Source organism: Triticum urartu, chromosome 5A (assembly GCF_056163025.1).
Source record: "Triticum urartu cultivar PI428250 chromosome 5A, HENAU_Tu73, whole genome shotgun sequence".
Lineage (NCBI taxonomy): Eukaryota > Viridiplantae > Streptophyta > Magnoliopsida > Poales > Poaceae > Triticum > Triticum urartu.
In genome coordinates this window covers 418,585,915-418,591,095 of record NC_141877.1, presented here as the reverse complement: position 1 = coordinate 418,591,095, position 5,181 = coordinate 418,585,915, and positions in this window count along the sequence as shown.

Sequence of the window (5,181 nt, the reverse complement as noted above, 5' to 3'; positions counted from 1 at the left end):
GCGAGAAGAGAAGCTGGCGGCCATCCAAGTTGCCAATACCAGGAAGCACAGCTTTCAAGACTTCATGGAGACCTTCATCGCTGCTGCCACCCATATTGCCGACGGGATCGACTTGGATGAGTTCGTCGCCCCTTCCAGTCCTCCTCCTGAGGAGTGAAAACTTTAAATTTACCTCAGAATGCCGAGTGGATTTGTAACCGTTATACTTTGCCGAGCCGAGGGCTCGAGTACTTTGAGGTCTGGGACCTTTTAGGCTTTATCTGAAATTGATTTCTCGTTGGACATCTTCATGGTTTGATTCGTCGAGTGGAAGTTGATCTTCACTCGGAATGACCTTGTATTTGCGGCGCAATACCGAAGGGGGAGTTAGCAGTCGACCCGCGGATTGGGTTGAGTCTTGTACTTAGGCGAGCACTGGGCTGTAGCTAAGCCTCCGAGTGGGAGGTTTGCTCTCCACTCGGTAGGGTTTTTAAACACTTAGGCGAGCACTAGGCTGCAGCTAAGCCTCCGAGTGGGAGGTTTGCTCTCCACTCGGTAGGATTTTTTCAAACTTAGGCGAGTACTTGACTGCAGCTAAGTCTCTAGGTGAGATAACTTAGGCGAGTGCTGGACTGCAGCTAAGCCCCCGAGTGGGAGGATCGCTCTCCACTCGGTAGGATTTTTCAAACTTAGGCGAGTGACGGACTGCAGCTAAGTCTCTAGGTGAGAGAAATTAGGCGAGTGCTGGACTGCCGCTAAGCCCCCGAGTGGGAGGATCGCTCTCCACTCGGTAGGATTTTTTCAAACTTAGGCGAGTGTCGGACTGCAGCTAAGTCTTTAGGTGGGAGAACTTAGGCGAGTGCTAGACTGCAGCTAAGCCCCCGAGTGGGAGGATCGCTCTCCACTCGGTAGGATTTTTTCAAACTTAGGCGAGTGCCGGACTGCAGCTAAGTCTCCAGGTGAGAGAACTTAGGCGAGTGCTGGACTGCAGCTAAGCCCCCGAGTGGGAGGATCGCTCTCCACTCGGTAGGATTTTTTCAAACTTAGGCGAGTGCCGGACTGCAGCTAAGTCTCTAGGTGAGAGAACTTAGGCGAGTGCTGGACTGCAGCTAAGCCCCCGAGTGGGAGGATCGCTCTCCACTCGGTAGGATTTTTTCAAACTTAGGCGAGTGCCGGACTGCAGCTAAGTCTCTAGGTGAGAGAACTTAGGCGAGTGCTAGACTGCAGCTAAGCCCCGAGTGGGAGGATCGCTCTCCACTCGGTAGGATTTTTTCAAACTTAGGCGAGTGCCGGACTGCAGCTAAGTCTCTAGGTGAGAGAACTTAGGCGAGTGCTGGACTGCAGCTAAGCCCCCGAGTGGGAGGATCGCTCTCCACTCGGTAGGATTTCTTCAAACTTAGGCGAAACGGATTCGCAGCTAAGTCACCCACTGGGGGATTTCGTAAGCAAACAGGAGTGACAGCAATTATTGAAACACTCTTGCCTTTGATAAAAATAAACTCCAGCAATTTTTCTTATTACATCTCGTCCAAGGGAGAGCTCAAGTGTAAAAGGGGCGGAGTAGTTCTGCATTCCAAGCTCGTGGTTCGTCGATCTAGGGATCAACATTGTAGAGGTGATACGCTCCATTGTGGAGGACTCTGGTGATGATGAAGGGGCCTTCCCAAGTAGGAGCAAGCTTGTGTGGTTTCTGTTGATCCACTCGGAGGACCAAATCTCCTTCTTGGAAGGCTCGACTCTTCACATTCCGGGCGTGGAATCGACGCAAGTCTTGCTGATAAATGGTCGATCTGATCATGGCCATCTCCCTCTCTTCTTCTAGGAGGTCGACTGCGTCTTGCCGGTCCTGTTCTGCTTCATCTTCGGTGTAAAGCTCGACTCGGGGCGCGTTGTGAAGAAGATCACTTGGCAGAACCGCTTCGGCTCCATAAACCAGAAAGAATGGAGTTCTTCCAGTCGATCGGTTAGGGGTGGTCCTCAATCCCCACAGAACTGACGGAAGCTCGTCGACCCAAGCGCCTGCCGCGTGCTTGAGATCACGCATCAGTCGAGGCTTTAGTCCTTTGAGAATCAGACCATTTGCTCTTTCAGCTTGTCCATTTGACTGGGGATGGGCGACCGATGCGTAGTCGACTCGAGTGCCTTGAGAGGCGCAAAAAGCTCTGAACTTGTCTGAATCGAAGTTTGACCCATTGTCAGTGATGATACTACGCGGGACTCCATATCTGAATGTTAGCCCTCTGACGAAACTGATAGTAGTGCAGGCATCAAGATTCTTGATAGGCTTAGCTTCAATCCATTTGGTAAACTTGTCGACTGCCACAAGCACATGAGTGAAACCACTTCTGCCTGTTCTCAGTGGACCAACCATGTCTAGTCCCCAAACAGCAAAGGGCTAGATGAGTGGAATAGTCTTTAGGGCTGATGCAGGCTTGTGTGACATGTTGGAGTAGAACTGGCACCCTCCACACTTGTCGACCATCTCTTTTGCCATCTCATTTGCTCTAGGCCAGTAAAATCCCGCTCGGTATGCTTTAGCCACAATGGTCCGAGAGGACGCATGGTGACCACAGGTCCCCGAGTGGATATCATCAAGGATTATCTGACCTTCTTCTGGTGTTATGCACTTCTGACCGATTCTAGTCGCGCTTTCTCTGTACAACTGCCCCTTTATGACTGTGAAGGCCTTGGATCGGCGGACGATCTGTCGAGCCTCTTCCTCGTCCTCTGGGAGCTCTTTCCTTAGGATATACGCGATGTACGGTATCGTCCAGTCGGGAGTGATTGCCAAGACTTCCATGATTAGGTCGACCACAGCAGGAACTTCGACTTCAGTCGGATCTGTGGCACTTTTCGGTTGTGGGGCTTCTTCTGTGAAAGGATCCTCCTGGACTGACGGCGAGCGGATGTGCTCCAAAAACACATTGCTGGGAATGGCTTCTCTCTTGGAGCCTATCTTTGCCAGATCATTAGCTGCTTGATTTTTCAGTCGGGGGATGTGATGAAGCTCTAACCCCTCGAATTTCTTTTCTAGCTTTCTCACTGCGTTGCAATAACCAGTCATAGCCGGACTTCTGACGTCCCACTCCTTCATCACCTGATTAACCACCAAATCTGAGTCGCCATAGACCATGAGGCAACGAACGTCGAGTGAAATGGCCATGCGCAACCCATACAAAAGTGCTTCATGCTCTGCTTCATTATTGGAGGAATCGAAGTGAATCTGGAGAACGTATCTGAGCTTATCTCCTCGGGGGGAGACTAGAACTACCCCAGCACCAGAACCATTCAGCATCTTAGATCCATCGAAGAACATGGTCCAGTGCTCCGAGTGAACTTGAGTCGGAAGTTGCTGTTCAATCCACTCGGCGACGAAATCTGCAATTGCTTGGGACTTGATAGCCTTCTTTGCTTCAAACTTGATATCTAAGGGAAGGAGTTCAATCGCCCACTTGGCCACTCGACCAGTTGCATCTCTGTTATGCAGAATCTTTGACAATGGGGCGTCGCTGACGACTGTAATGGAGTGGTCAGAGAAGTAATGTGCAACCTTCTTCGTGGTCATGTAAATCCCACATACAAGCTTCTGGTAGTGAGGGTATCTTTGTTTTGAAGGGGTCAAAACTTCAGACAGATAATAGACTGGGCGCTGAACTCTGAAGGCCTTTCCTTCTTCTTCCCGCTCGACCGTAAGTACTGTACTGACAACTTGTCCTATGGCTGCAATGTAAAGCAGCAGAGGCTCTTTGCTGATTGGGGCAGCGAGCACCGGCTGGGTGGTGAGCAGAGCTTTGAGCTCTGCAAATGCTGCGTCAGCTTCTGGAGTCCACTCGAACTTGTCAGACTTCTTCATCAGTCGGTAAAGAGGCAACGCCTTTTCACCGAGATGAGAAATGAATCGACTTAGAGCGGCCAAGCAGCCTGTAAGCTTTTGGACATCGTGCACGCGTACAGGACGCTTCATCCGGAGTATGGTGCCAACCTTTTCAGGATTGGCATCGATCCCCTGTTCGGAAATGAGAAAACCGAGTAACTTTCCACCTGGAACTCCGAACATGCACTTTGATGGGTTGAGCTTGATATCATACCTCCTAAGGTTGGCAAAGGTTTCAGCAAGGTCAGCCCGCAGGTCGGAACCTTTCCGTGACTTGACCACAATATCATCCATGTATGCCTCCACATTCCGACTGATTTGAGTGAGTAGACACTTCTGAATCATTCTCATGAACGTGGCTCCGGCGTTCTTGAGGCCGAACGGCATGGTGACGTAACAGAAGCATCCGAATGGAGTGATGAAAGCTGTTTTGATCTCGTCGGGTCCATACAGACGGATCTGATGGTACCCGGAATAGGCATCTAGAAAAGACAATCTCTCGCATCCCGCAGTCGAGTCGACTACTTGGTCGATGCGAGGGAGGGGAAAATGATCTTTCGGGCAGGCCTGATTGATATGTTTGAAATCAATGCACATGCGAAGTGACTTGTCCTTCTTGGGAACCATGACAACATTGGCGAGCCACTCGGAATGGTAAATCTCTCGGATGAACTCCGCAGCTAAGAGCCGAGCCACCTCCTCGCCAATAGCCTTCCTTTTCTGGACGGCGGACCGTCGAAGATGTTCTTTCACGGGCTTGAACTTCGGGTCGACTCGTAAATGGTGCTCAGCCAACCCCCTGGGAACTCCAGGCATGTCAGAAGGCTTCCATGCGAAGACGTCCCAGTTCTCACGGAGGAACTGGATGAGCGCTTCTTCCTATTTGGAGTCGAGCGTCGTCGAGATGTGAGTTGGAGCAGCGTCGGGGTCGGTCGGGTGAATGTGAACTGTCTTAGTTTCACCGGATGACTAAAAAGCAGATTCTGAAGCAGGCTTCTTGGCTCGTAGTAATTCACTCGGATCAGCAGTCTTCTGGTACTCTTGCAGCTCAACAACTGCCATCTGAGCATCAGCGATCTTTGAGCCCTTCTGAAAACACTCTTCTGCTTTCTTTCGGTTGCCTGTAACAGTGATTACGCCTTTGGGGCCAGGCATCTTCAGTTTGAGGTACACGTAACATGGTCGAGCCATGAAGCGTGCGTAAGCTGGCCTGCCCAGAATGGCATGATATGCACTTTGGAAGTCAACAACCTCGAATGTCAACTTTTCCTTGCGGTAATTCTTTGAATCACCGAAAACCACATCGAGAGCAATCTGTCCGAGTGACA